Source organism: Thermobia domestica, chromosome 12 (assembly GCF_964235325.1).
Source record: "Thermobia domestica chromosome 12, izTheDome1.hap1.1, whole genome shotgun sequence".
NCBI lineage: Eukaryota > Metazoa > Arthropoda > Insecta > Zygentoma > Lepismatidae > Thermobia > Thermobia domestica.
The window spans coordinates 229,319,204-229,343,965 of NC_137465.1; the positions used below are offsets into that span (position 1 = coordinate 229,319,204).

General features: G+C 36.4%; 1 long non-coding RNA gene and 1 other non-coding gene across 2 annotated transcripts; both read left to right on the forward strand.

Moving 5' to 3' along the window:
- Nucleotides 1-10,244: 10,244 nt before the first annotated feature.
- TRNAR-UCG (transfer RNA arginine (anticodon UCG)) lies at nucleotides 10,245-10,319 on the forward strand. Its single transcript has one exon. It is a non-coding gene; the product is annotated as a tRNA-Arg (tRNA).
- A 2,009-nt stretch (nucleotides 10,320-12,328) lies between these two features.
- Nucleotides 12,329-22,717, forward strand: LOC145665881 (uncharacterized). The gene is made up of 3 exons (XR_014127674.1): nucleotides 12,329-12,440; nucleotides 15,875-16,018; nucleotides 22,564-22,717. It is a non-coding gene; the product is annotated as an uncharacterized LOC145665881 (long non-coding RNA).
- Nucleotides 22,718-24,762: the final 2,045 nt, after the last annotated feature.

A 24,762-nucleotide genomic window follows, 5' to 3' on the forward strand; every position in this document is an offset into this window, starting at 1 on the left:
ATAACACCTCATCAAAGGGGATAAATTACGTCAAAAACCCCCGAAATTTGAATTTTTGGCAATTTTTTTACCCATGAAAGGGAACGACATAGACACCCAATACTGATAGAGGTACATACTATGGTCCTAGGCTACCACACCAAATTTTTAGATTTGGCAATTTCCAAAATTTAAGGGGTGGGCCAAGGTACTCCTCCCAAATTTTTCAAGGGGTGCACCAATGTACCCATGTCTTATGATAGATAATGGACCCCCTATACATGACCATATAACTATATAAGGTAATAGGACCTCATCCAAGGAGATAAATTAGGTCGAAAACCAAACACGTGGTACAACTTGGCAATTGTGTGCCCCTAAAAGGGAACGAGGTGGACCGCCCAAATTTATCATAATACATATTAGGGTCCTGTACTATAATACCCAATGTTTAAATTGGGCAATTTCCAAAATTGAAGGGGTGGGCCAAGGTACCCCTCCCAAATTTTTCAAGGGGTGCATTAATATACCCATGTCTTATGAAAGGTAATGGACCCCTGTATACGCCCATATAACCATATAGGGTAATAACACCTCATCAAAGGGGATAAATTAGGTCAAAATCCCCCGAAATTTGAATTTTTGGCAATTTTTTACCCATGAAAGGGAACGACATAGACACCCAATACTGATAGAGGTACATACTATGGTCCTAGGCTACCATATCAAATTTTTAGATTTGGCAATTTCCAAAATTTAAGGGGGGTGGTCCTATGTACCCCTGCCAAAATTTAGGGGATGGGCCAAGGTACCCCTGCCAAAATTTAGAGGGGGTGGTCCTAGGTACCCCTCGGTCATTGACCCCCGGGCCAGGTCATTGACCTTTGACCTATGACGTCACAAAAATTTTTGCTGACTCGGCTCAATATACGTCGGCCACTACTACTATGACATATTTATTACGTTTGACTTATTTTACATTGCATTGTGTATTTCGTTGCTGTTTTTATGTTAGATCTATATGATTATAAATTAAACTTATTTCAAATAAAATTTGTAACTAACAAATAAGTAACGTCTGCACATGAAATATTTTTCAATGAAACTTTTGAAGCCTAAACATAAATTAAATTATACTTTCACGTATGCTACAAGTAACACATTCGTCTATATGCTACGTATCTCTCGCTCTCTCTCCTCTCTCTCTCTCTCTCTCTCTCTCTCTCTCTCTATATATATATATATATATATATATATATATATATATATATGTGTGTGTGTGTGTAGAGAGAGAGAGAGAGAGAACTTACGAGGAGCTGCTGAAAATGTCGTAGTCCAATCCAGAAGGAGTGTAGGTACTAGGTAGAAAAATGAAACCGTAGTTTAGAAAAACATATCTCTGTATGTACAAATATAAATTTTCATATTAATAATGAAATTCTTATTGTTTCTCAGGCCTCTGAAGTGATTATGTGTGCCCAAACAGATAATTTCACGAACATCCAGATCCTTACTGTTATAACATTTTTGTTCCACCAAGGAAAGTCACCGAAGTAAATTAATTAGGAAATCCGTGAAACACCACGGGACTCTCCTCCGTTATATATAGTGGTGAAGAAGTAAGTGGCTTAGTATAAACGTAGCAATTTCTCAACAAATTATGCTTTACATCCAGGATGATTAAAAGCAATGACTCTTCCTGGAATCATGGATGCAATTTGTGACATTATTCTTGAAAATTGCAGCATTTCAGTCAGTGGTGGATATAGCCCGGGGTCGGAGGGTCTAGGCCACCCCAGTTTTGTGTGACAAAAATAATTTAAGCTATTTATATTTATTATAGACTGAGGTCTGCACCCCGATTTCTCAGTTTTTATCTTCTCAGCAAAACTTGTGTCAGAGATTCTGGGCATTTCTTTGGAACTCGTCGGTAGCATAATTCAGAATGGCTTGGGTATGCGCAAGTTCTCGGCATAATGGGTTCCCAAAATATATGTCAGGAGAATAAAAGGGTAACGGCATTAAGAGAAGTATTCTTCCAATTTGACCGTAATGCTGATCAATTTCGCTGACGAATAGTAACCATAGATGAAATATGGTTGTACCACTATGATCCTGAATCGGAACAACAGTCAATGGAGTAGTAGCACTCATTTCTCCATCGCCCCAAGAAGTTCAAGACACAGAAGTAGGTTGAGAAACTGTTTGGAACATTCTTCTGGTATAAGTATGGAGTGGTAGACTACCTCCTCAATGGTCAGATATTTAATCCAGAATCTCTACATTACTTACAAAACTGAAAGAAAAATTCAAAGTTCAACGCTGCGGAAAATGAAAAGAAAGGAATTCTGTTCCTTCAGGAGAATACACCTGTCCATCAAGCCCCTGCGAACATAACTGACATTGCATAATCTAGGATTTCAATGTCTAGATCATCATTCTTATTCCGCAGATTTAGCTCCGTCTAACTATTACGTGTACTTATTTCCCAAACTTAAATAACACTTGAAAGACGCCATTTTAGATCTGATAGGGGTAGTACTACGAACAGTGGTGCGAGGAAATCTAGATTTTTTTAACTTTTCTGCAAAAGCTGGAGCACTGTACAAGGTAGTATATTGACTCTCGGGGGAAGAGAATAAGAAGTAAAACTTCACCAATCCACGTGAACTCCTTCTGGGTTGGGCTACGAATTTTTCAGCAGTTCCTAGTCAATATGGTAGACGTCACGTCAGTACTTTGAAACAAAATAAGTAAAGGAGCACTAGTATAAACCAATTACTAACTAAAGATCAGCACTCTGACAATACACTTTATTAGGAATCAATTTCATTCCATAATTTTATTATTATCATTTGCAGGAAGGGAAAACACAACTCTTTTTATCTCCTTCAAAAAATTAAGCCCTGGTAGTTGCAAACTAAGCTGTTATAAACACATCCTCTGAATATTGGAAGCCGAGAATAATGTTTCAGAAAAAAGAAGTTTTAAATAAAACAAAATATGAAACTGAAAACTTCAAACCTGGACAAATACAAACAAGTTACGTAACTGGTTTTACCTTTCTTTTGTTTCCAATCGAAGTTGATCCAATGAGAAGAAAACAAGTCGACCAAATCTACTATTGTTCGCTAGGCACAATTATTAAAAATCATAAGAAAGAAGTATAACTAAAATTTACCTCAAAAGGGGCTAAATTAGAAAACAGAAGTATGCGTGCATACCCAGACGCTCAAAGAAGAAAGCTTGAGGATTAATCTGCCACATAGTAAATTCATGGAAAGTAGACTACAATTTGTCAATGAGATTGGTTATGATACTGATATATAATACTACATGAAGAATGTTTAAAGATTGTACGAGTCTGGGGGGCAGTCTAGGTAGCAGTCAGGGGGGCAGAAGTAGCTACTAGGGGGCGCTCGCCCCCCTTGCCCCCCTCTGGCGTCATCACTGTATTGTTATGTTTACTTTTTGAACTTAAGCACTTTCTGTACTTTTTGGTGGCATCTTTTACTTTCCCTTTCTATGTATATGTACCTGTAAGGCGCACACAAATGATAGAAAAAAATTATTCGAGCAAAGCACATCTCTTTACAATGAATTAAGTAGAAAGTTCATTAAATATGAGAGAAACTAGTTGCAAAAAAATATCAATAAATAGATCAAGATATTTAGAATATTTGATGTATAATAAATATACATTATACACGATTAATGTAAAATAATCATTGAAATTAACAATAAAGCATAATTTAAAAATAGCATAATTAAACAAGAAATAAAGCATAATGTGGGTTGCTCTAACAATTAAGTTGTATGAAGACGAGAAGAAAACGAAAGCTGATTCCTTAACGAATTTCGTTGATCTTCTTTGTGTCTACAAAAACGCATTCCTAGAAACCTACAAGCTAGGTATCATCTCTGTGATTATATCAGTTTCCAGTGCTACATGTGAAAGGTCATTCTCTTCTTTGAAAAGATTAAAGACTTGTATACGCAAGTCAATGACTCATGATAGGTTGAAAAACTTAGTGTTACTTTATATTGAGAAGAAAATTGCTAAATCGTTAGATCTTTAACAAGTTGTGGATATGTTTGCTGCTGCCCACACGAATAGAAAGATCCTCTTCAAGTAGAGGCATGAACCTATAAGTTATTTTCTTTACCTGTAAAAGTGTATTTGCTTCCACTTAAGTCAACCAGCTACACATATTTTAAACGCCATGATTAAATAACTATTTACTTATATTAGAAATCAATTGCATTAATGAATCCTAGTTGTTTGAGGTACTAAATTCTTATATTTTCACTGTTTTCCAAAGAGTAAAATCATGAACAATAAAGATGGAAACATTCACCTTGAATACACACACACACACACACACACACACATATATATATATATATATATATATATATATATATATATATATATATATATATATATATATATATATAGATAGATAGATAGATAGATAGATATATATATATATATATAGACAACCCAGCCACTCAGTGCCTAGTTTGGGGATGCCTGTTTGAGTGAAACTGGATGCCTTCCACTCACCATCTAGAATGAGTGGGATAAATCTAATATTCATATGCGAGAGGTTTACCAAACGGGGATAAATACAAATAAGAAAACGTTAACTTCATTTAATTGATATCACTATATTTCTCATAAGTTAGATTTGACTGTAAGATTTCGTGATGCTTTTAATAACGGATATTAGGAACGTTTGCCAGACGAGTATCGCAACGATCGAGTATTGAACCTTTGAGCCCTGAGTAGGTGTAACACATACCTGAAGATTCTGGTGTCGCTCCAACGATGACCTGGTGTCGAACGTAACTCCTCTATGATGATACTCCTGATTACTGGACGGCGAGGACGAGCATTGAGGTATGGACTCCTCTCAAATGCTTATCTGGACGTGACGTTCTACGTGGTTTAAATAATGTAGTTCACGATGACTTTCCTTTCGCTGTCATCTGACTGTCTGGCGATTTTTAACTAAGGTCTCCAAGACTTAATCATGGACTCAATTTGACTGCTCCTGACTAATCACCACTGATCTCCAAGGACTGATCCTGAACCTCTCTCATCCTCTGGTTTTGTTGAGCCTCATCCACTTCTGTCGTCTGCTTGTCATCCGCTTGTCGTCTGCTTGTCAAAAACTGCAACCCTCGACACACTCCGATTTCTCGATTCTAAGCAATTTCCGCATATCCGTGATTTCGTGAAATTCGTGAAATCTTACAGATTCTCTTTGTACAATGCACAGAATCTGGCTAATGCGAGAATAGACACATTGTCTGCATTGCCTTCCTGCATTGCCAGACTCTCGGCGAAGACATTCTATTAACATTTTATTTACAACATTATGCTGACTCTGGATTAATAACATTGTGCAGCTTGCATTATATCTCATACATAACATTCAATCACCTTAACCTTAATATACGATTAATATACGAACCCGACCCGATAACCCGACTGACCCGACCCGACAACCCGACCCGAGCGGACCCGATTGACCCGACCCGACAACCCGAGCTGACCCGATTAACCCGACCCGACAACCCGACCCGAGTTGATCAGATTAACCCGACCCGACAACCCGATCCGAGCTGACCCGACTGACCCGACCCGTTTGAGAGCACTAGTTAGCAGTGTTCATGTAGTCACGGATCCACAAGTAATAAGCCTGCAAAACCACAACTATCTTGCCTATTGTCGTGGTCCTTCGTAAATCAAAATCAATTAGTCCAACCTCCTTCTCCTCTCCGTGTGGTTTACCAAAAATGGAAGCATCAAAATTTGACATCACAGACTATTCAGTTGGGAATGACTGGTTTCGTGAGATTAAAAAAAAACTCTGCCGAATTGTTAGATAGATTGCAAAGTTTACAAGTCTAAGGCCGGTCGTATATTGAGCAGATGAAGGCCAGCCAAGCCGAGGCAGAGGAAGACAAAAGAATATGGCAAGAGGATGGTCTGAGTGCATTCAGTGTGTCTCATTCACAGCGTTAGAGAGACCATTGCCTAGCATGTGTCGAGTGGTTATGCGGTACAAGATTTTATTGCATTTCCTCACAGTATTAAACCTCGTTCGACTGTCCTGTCCTCTGATCAATACACAGCCGACCTAATAGTGGATGTCTAACAAGTAACAATAAGGCCTGCTGTACACTATGAGATAAATTCTAGGAAATATCTTAGGATTTATCTTAGGACAAATGTTACGATATATCTCGTAGGAAATACTACCCTTTTTTGTTATAAACGTGAAGATTTTACCTGTTTCTCATCCTCTCACACATGTCATCTAAAAGAAATAATTAAAAAGTATACAGTCTCACACAGGCCCATATCCACGAGGGCTAGGGTGGGCCGGCCCCCTAAATTTTCACTGCCCCCTAAAATTTTCACGGTAAGCTTGCAAATGAACTATAATATGGTTGGGTGGGGTCCCCCTACATTTTTGGCCTGGCTACGGGCCTGGTCTTACATAACGCGAGATTAAAACAATTCATAGAGCGGCACTCTTTGTTATATGGGGACTACCATTTCCCAATCACAAATGTGGAAAGTTTCGTGAAATTCCGTACAATAGTTCTGAATGCTGAAAATGAGTCAGGTGTCCTCGATCGCTATAACAACATTGCTGATAAAAACCCACTGTTTACATTTTTAACAGTGGAAAAAAATCCTAGTGAAATTCATCGTTGTTTACAATTAATTCGTCTAGTTGCTCTTGATTTTTCTTGTCTGTCAGAGACACTGGTCAAACCAATAATGTTAATCTTCAATGGTTGCTCTGTCCTTTTCAATATAATTACCTTGTATTCAATAAATGAAAAAGGATGAAAAATAAAATAACAAATAACAACATTCATCAGGTGATCTTCGACATTACCAGATCCAAATTTGTTCCTCTAGGACAATCACTTCCAATTGGATACATTATGACGTCACAGTTTTTCGATTTCCTTCTCACTAAGTCACACGAAGAGAACAAATATCAGGTGGTTAACCTGGCGTTGGAAGAGAGCAACGGCGATAAGGAGTTTCAAACTAAGGAACAAAAGTTCCCTGGTATACTAGTTCGTATATCCATTAAGTATACAAAAATTATAATTCCTATGTGATTTACCTCAAAATCCGCCACTCACACGGGAGGGTCCCACTAGTTGTCGCTAAAATCTGACTGCCGCGTAGCACATCTGATAGAGCATCATGAGAACTGAAAATGAGCAAAATTTAAGATGATATGGACCAGAAGGATAGGAGCTAGGGGGCTTAAAATTTAGGAGCTACGGGGCTTCAAAATTTGAATATCCAAAAAAATATATCATGGAATTATGTACGTTTAAAGTAAATATCTTGAAAACCGTTAAAACAATCAAAACAAAAGTTGCACAATATAATGAGAAGAAAATGCCCAATCGAAAACCACAAACAGTGTTGCCATAGGTGAAGCAGTGTTGCCAACTCAGCATAAAAATATTTTATTTGAAATAGCACCATATTCAAGCGTGCACAGATTTAAAATGCACTATTATCACTAAACATAACAGTGAAGTGTAGTAGTACAGTGTTGCACACTTTTGGAGCTACATGTGCTGAAAATGTACAATAGAGAAGTCTTATATGTGGCAACAAAGGGTAATAAAGTAATGCACTAGAAACAAGTGCGGATTTTGCACTATACTTCTGTAGTCCCGCTGAATAAGCAGATAACTCGCGAAAACAAAATGATACTCGCGAGGAAAGAAACACATGTTTTCTAATTATGTAAACTGGCTCTCGGTTATCTTATCAACATTTGGAAGAGTACTTTCTTGGTTTCTGTTCTTTCGTGCTAAGTTACATATTTTTTTTTTTTTTTACTTCTTCTCCTACATACCATATGATTATGTTTGTACACCGCAATATTACCATATTTACATTCGGACTACCATATTTACATTATTTTATTACTACCATTTCATTTTTAGTCGGCCAGGATAGTCGTGTGGTCTACGAGGCGGGTTCCAATCCCGCCTCGAACATGTTTTTCTTGTACTTTTTACCTTACATTTCATTGTAATATTTCTCTTTCATAGTGATTCGGATCCAACCTTACACTCCCATACAGATCCGGAGCTGACACAGGACGTAAAATTGGCATCACTCAATTTCGTTTTTCAAATGCATCAATATTTTGAGACACTGCTGACATTTTGCTATTTTATTCTATCTGTGTTATGCATTTGAACTAAATTCATAGTATGAGACCCAGATTCCTTTATTATCATCTGTTGCCACATATCAGACTTCTCCATTGTACATTTTCAGCACACGTAGCTCCAATTGTGTGCAACACTGTACCACGACACTTCACTGTTATGTTTAGTGATAATAGTGCATTTTAAATCTGTGCACACTTGTATATGTGCTATTTCAAACAAAATATTTATGCAGAGTTGGCAACACTGTTTGTGGTTTTCGATAGGGCATTTTCTTCTCATTATATTGTGCAACTTTTGTTTTGATTGCTTTAACGGTTTTCAAGATATTTACTTTAACCGTACATAATTCCATGACATAATTTTTTGGATATTCAAATGTTGAAGCCCCGTAGCTCCTATCCTTCTGATCCATAGCACCTTAAATTTTGCTCATTTTCATTTATCATGATGCTCTATCAGATGTGCTATGTGGCAACCAGATTTTAGCGACAACTTATGGGACCCTCCCGTGTCAGCTCCAATATTTACTTATTCCATTGTTGTATCCTCCCCACCAAACATTTCCTTTGGTGTTTCTTCCTGTTATTTCTCTCATTGTAAAAAAGAGCTCAAAAAGAAAAAAAGACGTACGGTGTCCGTAAAAACGTATGTTTGATGCGTAAATCCTATATTTTTTGGACTAAAGGAATGACTATATGTAACGTCCTGTAGCAAAGTATGTTTTATAATATTTTCCGTATAAAAGAAAGAACTGTATATAGGGGATCAGAATCTTCATACAGATGGACGTATGTAACATATAGCTGACGTATGTAATATAAGGAATACTCTTAGATGTCAAATTCCTGCAGCGGCATGATGTAACATCAAAGCGGGGAAAGCAGTATGTAACATATGCTACGTACTGATTTACTTAGTAAAATATGCACTTCGTATATTTGACCGGATAAGGGATTTTTCTCTGCTTCTATGTGATAGATCTATCAATTGCAAACGAGTGATCCGGGGATAAACCGATACGGAGATTAGTTAATATGAAAGAAAATCCTATTAACACTTATTACAATGATTATTAGTACCGGTATCGTTGGCAAAACCTATTTGTTCACCTGAATCTTATATCTCAAGCATTGTTTTAGAATTTCATGATTCATTTATAAAAACTATAAATTGAATCATCACCGAACAACGTTGAGTGGTACATTTTAGGGATGGCAAGAACCAGTTCCTGGTGGAACCGGTTTTCGGGTATGAACGGATCCGGTTCTAGAAGATCCGGTTCCGGAAGAGAATTTTCGGATCCAGGTCTGGAACCGGTTCTTCGGATCCAGCGGTTCCTCGGGGAACCGGTTCTGACGGAACCGGATCTTTGTGGCCATCCCAAGTACATTTCAGTGAAACCGAGACAAGCGAAGAATACAGCAATGCTCCGCACAGTTTGCCAGTTTACTAGTCCCATATATAGGGTAATGGAGACAGGAACCTCTGAGTAGATGTTAATTAATGTTCTACAGAGCATGATTCCACAGGTAGCTCAGTAAATTCCAAAATGTAACATCAATAGGGAATGCTATAATTAAGTAAATGCACGAACACAATGAAGACGATTTGTCAGCGTTTAAATATATTCAAAGTCTTACACAATATACACCAATAATAAATAGGGTTTAAATGTTCTTAGATCATACCTTTCGTTACTTCCTTACGCGGAACGATTGTAACATCTAAATGAAATTAAGAAAAAAACATCAAGGAATGAGACGAGCAAATCTTTTACAAATCAAAGCAACAAGAAAAATTATTCTTCGAGAATTGAGACGAGGTGACAAAATCTAATTTCTCGTTTTGTCTTGCTTCGTGGGTAACATTAATAAAAACTTAATAAGAAACGGACTAGGGGCAGCCAAAAAGTTCCACGAATTCTGTTGTAGCTCTTTATTACTACAATATTAAGTACACATTTTCTTTGTGGCCTTCAAAGTAGTCACCTACGGAACATACACACTTACTTCACCTCTCCTGCTATTAGTGACCCCGCGTAGCGTAGTTGCTAACGCTCTCGCCTTCGGTGCGAGCGGTCCCGGGTTCGATTCCCGGTGGGGTCACTCGGTGTAACGAGCTCTTTTAGGCCAGCTACCCGGAATGAGGTTTTCCTGGGTATTCCTCATTCACACCAGGCAAATGCCGGAGTGGTACCTAACTTATAGGTCACACGCCGCTTCCTTCCTTCCCTTTCCCCGGATAATGTGCTCGCCGAGGGACGTCATCCTTCAAATCGTGAAGGGGTAAATGGCCTTAGATGCCGAAAGCCCAGAAATCTAAATCATAAATCCGCTCCTGCCATTGCTGAAAACACCGACTAGGGATGCGCACGAGACGAGTCGAGACATGATTTTCCTGACAAAATTCGAGTCGAGACACGGCTCTTCCAATAGAGAAATATACATTTTTCGAGTCGAGACATCGCACTTACAGCACGTTTTCGAGACGAGACAGCCATAAATCTTGTCTCGTGCGCATCCCTAAGACCGACAAAAGTTCTCTTTGGTATTGTCCTAAGTTCTGCCATCGCGTTAGTTTTGATATCTTCTATGATGGCGAAAGAGGAATCGGTGCTGTTTTCCTTAAAGCTCCGACACCATAAACTGATTTTAAGGCAATTAAAATAAGTACCTGAAGCAGGTTTCCCCATTTTACACATGAACTTGATGTTTGTGCATTGTTTAAACCGCAACATTACACCAACTGATTACTACATACTCCTCCATTTAGCTATACTCTCGTAAACTGACTGTTATGACCTGTTCACCTTGTCATATTCATAACTAGGCAACTTAAGGCCTGCACAGTACAAGACCCAAGTAACATTTTCGTTGTCAAACGGTGTGCCAACCGTTATCTATTTGTAAGCATAATTGGCAAAGCCACTATCAAAATACCAACGGCAAATTCGATAATCAATCAACCATCGATGCCAACAAGCGAAAACAAAACAGTGGTTCAACGTAGGTGCATCGTTGTTTCGGCAACTCATCGTAAGACGATGTTCTATTTTATTGTCACAATGTTGGCGTTTCGTAAGATAATGATCGTTGGCCAATTGTCTTTTTTCACGTTGGTGCTTTGTTGGCATTCCATTGGCCCAACCACATCATAGTTGGTAGATTGTAGGATAACGATCGTTGGCCTACTGTGATTTTCCTCGTTGGCATTTTGTTGGAATTTCGTTGGCTCAATGGTTGGCACATTGTCGTCCATTGGTTGGTTGGCCAACTGTACACAATCTTCTGTTGTCCCAACATTGCAAATAATTATTGGCATAACGATTTGCAGTACCTCCAAAATCATCGTTGGCCAACCAACTATGGTCTGTTGTCCCAACCATTTGCCAACCCAAAATGCTACGTGGGATTCACTGTGATTGCATCACAGATGCCAAAACTAGACTAGCATTCCGGAACTTTTCCACTGCTTCTCGTATTTTAAAGCAGAAACGATTGCTATTTTAGAAGAAAATATAATTTCATGGCGATATTACGAATAGTTTCTTATTTTTTTAAAACCATAACAGTATAGACAGTAGGCAAAACAGTGGGGAAACGGTAAATTGTCATTGTTTGCCCTACATTGAAATTCGTCGCTTAGCCTATCAATTCAGTCAGCGAACTTAACCTCTACGAAATAAGCGAAATTGCGATTGGAGGTGCGAAGTCTTATCAATTGAATAAATGCTGGCAAATTGTTGGTTTGCCAACATACACTTCAAGTATGTTGGGCCAATGTAATTTCAAATTTAATTTTGCAATTCCCAACCATGAAGGCCATTAGCAAACATAGGATCTCACTCTGTAATGGTGTGCGTCAAAGCAATGCAAACTTTGCGTTTTAGTTTAACATAGTCGGGTTAACAGCCTTGGAATTACTTCTTGTATTATTGGTGTTGAATTGCGATTTGCAAATTTTGCTAATACCGTTATGGAATGACGCCCCAAGTATGATGTTAGGCAAATTATTATTTTTTTTTTTCTATATATTCATTTCGAATTACAGTAGAATATATTTTTTTTAATAATATATAATACCTTCCTGTAATATTATTTGGGTATGTTTTAGAAAAATGACGAGAGGAAGCTGATCCACAATACACCTATGATCGCCAGGTTATTCGATATAGTGTTGAAGTTCTTGATCAGCATGAAATAGGTGCTATGTACTATTTGCTGCATGTAAGTATGTTACTTCTGTTTTAATTTGTACGGTGACTATCCAGAAAGTCACTCACAGCTTTGATAGAAAAGGAAGATGTGAATGAAAGTAGGGATTTTTTATTATATATTTTGAAGCGACACTCTTCAACTACCTTTCAACATAGTCGCCGTACAAGTAGCGATGAACAAGCTTACAAAGTATATTGTCATAAGATCTTGCCGGGTGTGACGTCAACAATTCCTGCACGTCAACACTTCTTTAATAACTTGAAAGTCTGTGTCGTCATCAAAGCGCTGCGTAGCTAGCCAGATCTTCAAGTGGGGAAACAAGTGGTAGTCACTTGATGCGAGATCCGCGCTATATGGTGGATGGTCGAAAACTTCCCAGTGAGAGGCCTGTAAGAGTTCCAGAGTTCACTTGGCTGAGTGCGGACAGGCTTTGTCATGGAACAACAGGACTTTACGTTTTCCTCCGCGTTTGTTTTGCATTATTTTTCGCAATCTTTGTAATGTTTCACAACATTTTTCAGCTGTAAGTGTTGCACTACGTACCAAAAAGTATACTAGCAGTACATCTGCACTATTCCAAAATATAATAACCGTAAGTTTTCTTGCTGATATAGTTTACAAGCATTTTCTTGGTTTTTCTGATGAACTGACGTGTCCCCGGTTCATAGACATTTTTTAAACAAGTAAAGTACTTTACCCAATTCTTGTCTCCAGTAACGATATGATCAATAAAGAAAACTTTCTTAGATTTATAGAACTCAAGGAATTTCAAGGCGGCTGCCATCTGCTTAGTTTTGTGTTGCTCTGTCAAATCGGAACCTACCTTGTACAAAATTTATGGTAGCCTAACTTTTGAGTCACAACTTCATGCAATAAGTTCTGTGAAATTTGCGGGAACTCTAACGAGAACTCTGTTATCGTAAAACGGATATTTCACGAATCTTGTCATTGAGTTTTGTCACCAGTTCATTTACAACATTGCTCTGTCGCCCACTTCGGTCCTCATCGTTAAAGTTAGTTTGACCATCCTTAAACATAAAGCAGCAACGCTTCACTCTACTTTCACTCATCACGTCTTTACCGTAAACTTCGCACAGTTGTTGATGAATACTAACCGGTTTCGTGTTTTTCGCCAACAAAAATAGTTATGACCAACCTCACTTCACAACCGGCGGGATTTTTAATAAGAACACTCATGTAAACAAAGTATTATGAAGAGAGCAGAAGTAACACAAACGATAGTCCCTGCACAAAATAACCTGCCGCTAGCGGCTCTCCGCCGAAACGTACATACATGTAAGTGGCCTTCTGGATAGCCCTTGAATGCATTGTAATATTTGAACTTAAATGTGATAAGAAAAGCAAAGTTGAATTGAAAACTGAGTTGATCACGAGAGGTAGTAATAATTATTATTATTTAATAAATAAGATAACAAAGTGATTTTAGCTTGGAGGGCGTGGAACCTTAAAAAAGATTGACTATAATTCTTTTAAATGATGCTTTAATTATATTGTTTCGAAAACGGTATTTCAGGAAATTCACTATTATTTGTTTGATTCCTCACTTGAAAATAATTTTGAATTTGGAAACTTTGTATATTTTCATATTCTGATAAGGGTATTTGCCCTGCTAGATTGTCAGTTGTTTTATAATTCAGTATTATATAATACAGTGTGTTCAAAAGGCCGAACCACAGTAGATTTTGGCAGAATTACATACACAGACTCCACTACAGTAAATGGTGGAAATGCTTTATCTTAGCAAGAAGTCACAGGTCAATCCTCCTACATATTTTTACGAATATTTGAAGTAGGGATTGGTGATCGATAAATTGTATGTACATTAATGTCCAAAATTATGGTCGCATGTCTATAAATATGTTGTTGTAGAAATATAATTTGATAACTAATTCGGTCGGTATTTCTTATTATGTTAGTATGTGTATAATCGGCAAAGACATGTATGTGGCAAATTTCATGTCAAAAGAGCAGTAAATAAGAACAGTAAAACGAAAATAAAATTTTCTTGTCCATTTAGCAACATTTTGTTTTACTCATTCTAATTTTCGTATTTATAATCTGTTCCTATGAAATTTACCACATATATACATTTCCCGATTATACGCATAGTATGAGTATTAAAAGTACCCTGCAAAATTATTATCAAATTGTATTCTTACAAGAAATCAGTTATAGATATGCGACAATCATTTTGGACATGACTTTATCTTATGTGTAATACTGCTCCTTATTATTTTAATAGTGTTCAATTGTTTTTCAATGAATAGTGTTTCACATGTCTATAGACCACGACCCGCTCGGGAGAGTAATACTCCCTGAAGTACGTTTTTCCGCGCGCTACTCTAGCCAGCTGTTTTACGCGCAATCCTAGCCAGCTGTTTTACGCGCTATCCTAGCCAGTTGTTTTAAGTTGCACAAAATTTATATCATAAAGGGGAACAAAACGAGCCCTATATCATGGAGTACAAGGGCATGAGTACTACAACTACTTATCTGCACAAAAATAAATAAATCACTTTTTTAAGTATTATTTTCATCTTATTTTAATTTAATAAGCGTTATAAAAATGTTTAAAAAAACTTTCCTCGGGCCGGGTTCGAACTCGCGCCAAAAGAGACTTTTATTACTTGCATGTAGCGCTAGCCCAATTTTTTTTTAAGTTAACTGACTCACCGAACGTGCCTCAGAAACTTGAACTACTTATTACTAATTTTACTTGCTTTACTCATTTTACCTTGCTTTTCCAATGATCTAGAACGACAGAGACACGAACACAGAAACATCGAGGACAGTTAAAATCACAAAGGCTCTCCCACCGGGAATCGAACTCGGGACCCCGTACACCAAAGGCGCACGTGCTAGCCACTAACTCGGCCACAAAGGCCGACTGCAGCAAGCGTTTGATTTCTGCTATTTTAATGCAACGTGGCAAGAAGTGGATAACGCCAACCAATCAGAACTGTGTTTCTCGTTTCTACTTCCGGGAGCATTACTCTCCCGAGCTAATTCTTATAGACCTACTTGTCACCCAGTGCCCAACGAGAAGAACTGTCTTTTCGTTGGCCATGTTGTCACCCACACGAAACACATGTTCAAAAAAAAAAAAACACTTGTTATTCCATTGTTATCATTGCAACACACACCTGTATCTATCACACGATACTCAACAAAACTCTGACCGACCTTTGAGCACAATAATTCGGTACAATATAACGCCAACCGTTCTTATTGTTAAATATACACGTACGGTACATTTCTATTAAGTTGAAGTTAAAGTCTAGTTTAGTTCTTGTCTTGTTTTGGACATTTGCATAACATAAAGATTTTGTGGAGTTTGGGAACAAAGAAAAACCAGAGCTCTTCGTTTTGAAGAGTTTATTGAGCCTATGCTAAAGCTTACATACTATTATTTCCATATTTAGGAAGCATATCCTGACGACGTTGTTCCTCTGGAAGAAATCACGAACATTGAAGACGCAAGACAAATCCTTCTGGCGATGACAACTAGAGACTGGTGGGATTTGAAACGATTGGAAGATGTCCTCATTTATATTGGCTTCGCTCGGGTAAAGATCAATTAAAATTATATTTATTATTGTCATAACTCTTCCTGTACAGCATTCGGGCATCCAGTGGATACTCACCTAAAACCCAAAGAACGTTCATAACAGGGTCAGCTTTAGATTTTTAATTTTGGGTAGGCTCGCTCCCTTGGTTATGGATATATATATATATAAATTTGATTGATTAATGACAGTAGGAAGTCACTTTTACAGTAGTGGTTGATGCTATTTGTTAGATAATTATCTACCATTAATACAAATATTGGAAAATATATTTACTCTTTATTGTATCTTTTAGTGCTTATATATTTTTCAAAATTTTTGGGTAGTCCCGTGCCTACCCGGTCTACTCGCTAAAACCGCCACTGATTCATACCGATAATTATGATAGGCTAATATAATAGACCATTCACTTGTGGTTAATGGCATCATAATTAATTAGAAATGAAAACAATATAACTTACTTAATGTTAACAAAATGTGTGAAATCAATAAATCAAAATTAAAATAATCATATACCAAATGAACCACTATCTCCCTTGAAATTATTGAGCGAGTAAGGAAATATCATAATCTAGCCCCAATTCTTTAGTGTTGAATTACATTTATTATGGGTGAAAGACAGGTTTCTACGTTACGACTAAGACTCAGGTTTCTATGATGTCATTTTTTTTTTTTTTTTTATCTTGGCATCGTTCTACATGTCTAATTAAATGTTAACACATTTCTGACTCTCGCGAACACGGAAACATAGTTTTTATTAGTCATATAAATGAATAGTTGAACTTTTTTTAAAAAAACAAAAAGCTGGTCATATTTGGGCTCGAAGGGCATTATTTATTTATTTATTTATTTATTTATTTATTGTTAAACAGTACGTCAGAAAACGAAGTTTTGAGAAAAATTAGAAAAACTATACTACACAGTATAGTGTCTCTAGGGATGCGCACGAAACGAGTCGAGACAGAATTTTCCTGACAAAATTCGAGTCGAGACACAGCTCTTCCATTTTTCGAGTCGAGACATCATTTTTTTGGGACGAGACAAATTCAAATCTTGTCTCCTGCGCATCGCTTTGTCTCCAAAAACGCCTATTTATTTATAATAAATCAACAGGGGTAAAAGTAAAGGGGAACGAGGGGGCGTCGTCCCCCACTTCCAGAAAATATCTGTGGCGTACCCCGACTTTCTAGAAATATTACAATGGGTAGAAATAGGCACGGAGGACGGCGTAAGGTCATGCGTCCTCCAACCTTTGCAGATCCACTTTTACCCCTGTATACCAAGTGTAGGCAACAGCTTGACAGGTGTAGATATCTCACAAGGTATGTATCTACGCGTAGCAAACACAATTATGTCGTGTCTGACAAAAATTGATATATATATGTCGTTTTACCCCCCCCCCCCAAAAAAAAAAGATTCAATTATGATCATATTGTAGCAATTTTCACTTTTTGCTCAAGTATTTTAGAGTACTCATAACGAAATTATTTGGAACTTACTTTCTTAAAATTATATGATCTTGTGTAACGTAATTTGAAGGAATAATGTACATATAAGGGTTACCAACTAAGTAGCTGACAATTATTGGGCACCATGATCAGTTATGGTATTTTGTAGGATATTATGGTACGCTTCAAAAATTAAGTGTGATATACAGTAATTATACCCCCCCCCCTCTGTTTGTCAATTAAATAGCTACTCTTTTCGAGGTCTATTAGTTTTTTTGTGACAATAGGACTACGTTTTTGTTTTTTTAAGTATTAGTATAATAATATGTGAACAAAATAAATGACGTTATTCTTATGATGCACATTGTGCATTATTCTACATTATGCAGCAAATTATATTATAATAAGAATAACTAAAATACTTGAATGTAGTTCAAATCACTTTATTCGGGGTTCAAATTCAAGGAAGAAAATTCCTTTTTAATTAGCTAATATGCTTATTTAGAGTGTTACACCGTCCTGTAAGGAAGAAGTACCAGACTCATAATATACAACACTCTATCAGTTTTATCATGAGCTCATTCGTGGCTTAGCGGTTAGCGTACACGTCTTTGGCGTGGGAGGCCCGGGTTCGATTCCCAGCGGGAGCTCATGTAGTTCAGATTCCACGTAAATGAGTAGGTCTCGTCTCATATAGCCTCGCTGCTGAAAGAAACGTTAAAATAAATTTAACTCAGTTTTATCATGCTGCATTATGACGAAGACAAAGGGAAGACACTAAAATGCTCACTGTTTTTGTGGCTTGATTGAAACGTAACTTGACGTAAAAATTAAAACACATACAACTTTATTTGTGATGTATTTCAATGTGTCAAGTTATTGTTTCATGCACGGAATAACAGATAATGATTTTGAACACAACTCTCTCATTTCTTCTCATTTAACATTGTTCTTTTATTTGCTATTTATTTATTTACCACAAAATTTGAGATGCAGCAACTTAAGGGCCATTTTATACTGAAACACTATTAACAACTAGGACTGGGAAGAAAGTCGGCCAGGATCTATAATTTTTAGGTAATATTCCAGTATTCATCTGGTGAGAATGACGAAACTATGCAGAAACCGCAGTCGGGATGGTCGGCTTCGAGATTTGAATCCCGGACCTCCTGATTGCGATGCCCATGCTTGCCACTCACCTAAGCTCGCTAGGTGACATATGCAATGTTTAAAGAGATCTCTAGTACTGTCTTTGGTGTTTAAAATCTCAGTCTGATTTCCGATGAGATTTCGTATGGTTTGGGTCCCGATTAAATCCATGTCTCTAGTATTGCCCACTATACAAGGCAAGACAGAATTTTCGTGATGAATTACGAGATGAAGGCCAGTAAAAACAGATACTCTTTTCGAGACGAGACAGCCCAAATCTCACCTCATATTCAACATTGCATTTCTCTGTGCTCAAAGAAATGTTAAAACTCTAATCAAACAAACACCTATTATACTTTGAAAAGAAAAACAAATATTGAGTGGGTAAGATTATCACACACAAAATTGAATGGCTCTATATGCACTACGTGGCCCCGTGTGGCGTAGTCGATAACGCCAATGAGTAATATTTCTCGTTGTTTACGTAGTCGGTTCAATACTTCACTTAGGAACTAGTATGTACCCTAACCAAATATCCAAGTTTCACAATCCTGCGTTACTTCCGCAACAATTTTTATGAAGGTAGTTCGTGAGTACTTCGAATTATATGCTTGTAGCCAAATTCCCTCTATAAAAATTGTTACGTGAATATTTTAGGATTCTGAAACATGCATTTTTGGATACCGCACACATAAATCCCATACTTTTGGAACTATTGACTTTTAAAGTTAATTTTTTCATGTTTTTGGCAGCCTATAACTCCCAAAGGAAGCATTTGTGCACCAGGTTGGTCTATACTTTTTGTCTTATCTTGGTGTCAGGAATCACCTCCCAAACGTTGTCGGTGTTGTTTTGAAACACCCTATATATATTAAAGAAATAGTAGAGGAAGTTCGGGAATTATGGAATACCATTTTTGTTTTGCTTGTAACTCAGTTAATAATTGCACATTGAAACAAAAAGGAAAACTAGTATACGCCTTATATGTTTGGCTTTATTTATACGTATGTTGATAAAGAAGTTTCGTTACAGGGCTGGGCAAAATTTATAACTTGTAAAGAAACCACTTTGGAGGGTAATATGAAATAGTCGGGTAATATGAAATACAAATGCTATATAGAAAAGAAATGAGTTTTCTGTTGAACACACAAAAAATATAGTAGAATAGAATAGAATAGAATATTTTATTGTCATTAAGCTTTACAAGCAATAGACAACGTCCGAATGAAATATACATATAGATACATATGTATATATATACAGATATATAAAATAATCCTTACATACAGACAATCAGTTATTGGTTAATATTATTATGAGTCAACCTAATAATATTTGAAATAAAGTGATACTGCAAACTAGGACACAATGTCTTGACATTCAGTAAATTCTTGAATCGAGTAAAATGGATTCGTTATTAACCAGTCATATAACTTTTTCTTAAAAATCTTAAATGGCAGCTGTTGTATGGAGGATGTTAGTTTATTAAATAGCTTTGGTCCTATAACTAAATAACTATTTTTGATCTTCGATAATCTAGTGAAGGGTATATCAATTTTCTTACACAATCTAGTATTATATGTATGTACTTCATCTCTGAGTGTCATATTTGCCAGGTTTTGCTTAGTGTAGAGTAGCACTTGATAAATATATACATTAACTACTGTCATTATCTTAAGCCTGATAAATAGTGGTTTGCAGTGTTCTTTATCATGTGTTCCAACAATAATCCTAATGGCTTTCTTTTGCAAAACTAGAACATCATGTGCTTGGCTACTGTTACCCCAAAGCAAAATCCCATATCCAATTATGCTGTGAAAAAATGCAAAATATGAATTCCTCAGATACTCATAAGGAACTGTATCTCTCAATTTTCTTAACAGAAGTGACAATATATGAAAATTCTGAATGCCAAGCCATAACTGAATGTGATTACTTGCAAAAGTCATAAATATAATACTCTCCTTCAGGATCGGCAGAGTCATTGTGTGCTCATATTAAACATGATAAACGCTGAACCCAAGCTCACCCCTTGTACCATTAGAAAATTTGCTGAGAAAAATTAAAAAGTACACTTAGCATTGTCATCATAAATGTATGTTCAATTGCCCAATACCGATTGATATTTTTGTAATCGGAATACCATACGGAATACGGAATACCATGCTTTTCTTGGGGTATTCCATATTGCCCTCCACGCCAAATTGAAAACAAAAGACCTGTTAAACACATTCGAAAACGTATATGATAATGGCGCTTATCAAAGTACCACTCTGTATATCCAACGTCATAGTGAACAAAGAATTGTTGTTCAATTACATTTCAATAGGAAAATACAGGTTGTAAAATCCTTACCTGTAAAAGTTTTCACGAATAAGAAATCAGATTTTCACGTCTACCAACACAACGAATGTCGCAATCACAAGGAGACTGACTGTAGAGCATCATGGGAAGGTGAGGTAGTAGTTTCTTTCCTCTCCTCTTGAAAGCAACACATCACAGGCGAGATAATGAGGTATTCCATATTACACGACTATTCCATAATACCCTAGCTTCCTCTATCAATAAGTGATCAAAAGTGGAAATAGACCCGATTTCTCCTGTTTGTACGAATAAGATTGCGGATATCCAAGGGTAATCGTACCATTAACTTATATATATGTTAGCAATACAACAAATTTTGAATAAAGGTAATTTTTTTGTCAATATCTGAGTCTTGACTGAGACTTTCGAGACTGGGCTTGTTCTCGTCTCAAATTACCTCTTGATCTCGGTGTCGTCTCGAGGAAGTCTCAATATGTAGTTGTCGGGTCTCTTTACGATCTCGGTACCACTCCCAGGAGAAATCAGATGGATACAAGTGGAATACACAGGATTTCATCAAGGAAGGAATACAAACAACTAAGGTCAAATGTTTCAGGACGCACGATTTTTTTTTACATATATCTTAAAAAGATAAATATTTATTTTGGCATAAAATCTTGTTAAATGGGGGAAGAGAATATTTAAACTCAGAAAATCACCCCTTGTTTACGTCAGAAATAGACCATCTACTGCTTAACAGAATATTTTACATACGTGGGACAAATTAATAGAAACAAAATGAATTCAAACAAAATAAAAGCTATTAACTGTATCAGATTGGAAACGAACATTTTTTTTAACCCTTTGCGTTCCAGTGACATCCACGTCGATGTCATAGATTACTCCATTGTAATTACTCCATTACTCCATTGAGGATGTCATGAAAACGTTTCCTTTAAGGGTCGTAATAATCATGGAGATGATAAAATTTTTTAGTGGATGCAAGACACGAGTTAGTTCTACTGTTTCTCCTTAGGTGACAGCACCTTACTGACCAAAAATGTTTTCTCTCGGTAGATGGCAGGCCTAAGGAAGTCATTTTGATGATAAACAATTGCAGTGTTTGTTTTGACGATAAACAATTGGCAACTTCAATATCGTATTTCGAAATCGAAAAAACACTTTGTATTTGATCTCCGGTCAGTGTTGCCAACCAGAAGCAGCATAAAATCCCCTCAGAACATCAAAATTTTCCTTTTTTAGTCCAAATGTTCCACAATGCATTTTTTTTTTTAATCAGTAATGTCAAACCTATCCTCGTGGTTCCACAATAACTGTGCCCTATATAAGGTCGAGACAATCTTTTAACAGTAAATGAAAACATTGTATACAGCACGTACATAGGAAAATGACACCTGGAATGCAAGGGGTTAACGGCATAAAAATTAATTTTCTCGAAAATTACGCATAAAAACTTGCACTCACTCTTATAATTTTGTTCAGCTCAATGAGGTCAGTCAATTGGTATAATTTTTTTTTCTTTAAACATTTCTTTCTGTAAAACGCTAACAGTATTGTAGAAGTATTCTAATTAATAATTGTCGTAAAGATATAAAATACTATAAACATATATTTTTCTTCCAGAAATTGATCAAAACAACTCATAAAGAGAGAAGATGCTGTCTTTCAGCTTACTTTCCGAAGATGAAATACAAATGTACATTTGAAAAATACTAATAGACTTACAAGAAAGAAACTACGTAAATTTCAGGACAAAAATCTCATTTCGATTAAAGCACCATCCATCTTTTATATATATATATATATATATATATATATATATATATATATATATATTCTCAAGATTTTTATTTTATTTTGTTTTTCAATGTTTATAAATATTCTGTATGTAAAATAGAAATTTAATTATTAATTCTTTCCATACTTGAAGCTTGACTTCTGTGGAAACATCATGTGTTGATACTGAAATTAAAAATTGAAATACACATAGCTTATCCAAAACATTTCATTTCATTTCTTTCTCATTTCATTTCCTTTTTAAAAGGTATTCAGAGACATTTACACTTGAACATTAAAATACAACATTTCTTTGTTAACACAATAATGTTTGTTAATATCAAGGATGTTACAAAATAGAGAACCTGGCTTTATAACAAAATCGTGAAGTCATGCGTCACAGTTTCGCCACCCCCACTCTTCCCGCTCCGCCCAATAAGATCACAGTGTTTTGAGCCAACATTCATGATGGAAACGAGAGTAGTCAATCAGACGTGAATATGCTCTTTTTTTTTCTTCATTGAGTTAATACAATGAAGATACAATCGGAAGATCCTCTATTTATAACATCCTTGGTTTATATAATATTTTTATAAGTTATGATACAGATGGAAGACCGGCCTATACTGAATAGTCAGTGGAGTTATCGTAAAAATATTTCAATTTTGCACAGTGCTTATATATGTAGCCCTACCTATGTTCTATGGAAGACAATGGACCCTTGTTCTACTAATAACGTGATAAACTCTCACTAAACAGGCTAAATTACATCAAAAACCTTCCAAATTTAATTTTTTTTGCAATTTTTTATCAATAAGAGAGAATGAAATGGACCAACCAAACTTATAAAACAATATATATATTCTACTCCTAGAGAACATTTATCAAATTTTGTGTTTCGACAATTCCTAAATTTAAGTGATCCAATGTACCTCTTCCGAAATTTTAGCGAGATGCATTAATGTGCTCATGCCCTATGAAAGATAGGGATCCTGTAATCAACTGTGTAATTATATAATGTGATAAAACCTCATTGAAGAGAATAAATTAGGCTAAAAACTTTCAAATTTATATTTTTGGAGATTTTTTATCCATAAAGGAGAACGAGGTGGACCACCCAAACTTACAGAGATACATGATCCCTTACCAGTGTACGAAATTTTTAAATTTCACTATTTTTGGACCTTAAGAAGTGATCCTTTGTACTCCCCGAAATTTGAGAGATGGGCCAACGTAACCATTGCCAAAAATTTGAGCGGTGAGCCTACGTACTCATTGCCGAAAATTAGAGATGGTGCTAGATAGCCCTAGACCATAGCCTCTGAACCTGTACCCAGGGGCACAAAAGTTCGCCCTCTCAACACTACTATCGTCAACCCTCATACACAAAATTTTGCCAGTCTCGTCTCTCGCACTTTACGAAGGACATCTGAGGGCAGGCACGTAGGCACGAATTAATTTCAGGGGTCCAAATTCAAGATTATTATTATTATTATTATTATTATTATTATTATTATTATTAGTAGTAGTAGTAGTAGTAGTAGTAGTAGTAGTAGTAGTAGTAGTAGTAGTAGTAGTAGTAGTAGTATTAAGTATTCCACATGTTGATAGATCCAAATCATTGGCCACGTAATACGTCAAATGACGCGATTGGACGCTGAGCCAAATCGACTATATATTTGGGCAATAACCCACATATGATCTCAGACAGAAGCTCCGTAAAGGATAATTTCCTTGAAAGCTGCTTACTCAAGTACTGTTTCGCGTATATATAAGAAAGCAAGATTCATCCAGTAACTGTATGCGTGCTTTGTATTTGTCATTCGTCGTCAATTGTGGATTCGAACTGGAAAATTGTTCTAAAAAGACTACTTTCTTTAAGTCTGCTCAATCAAGTGTTGTATGAGTCTTTAGTCTTATATCAGAAGAGCGAGGTGTTAGATAAACAAAGGGGATTTTTTTCTGGTGCGACCAAGAGGAAAGAACACTTAACCGTTCAAATGGTTGAATAAGTTTTTCAGCAGATTCTCCTGGTAAGCCTGAAAA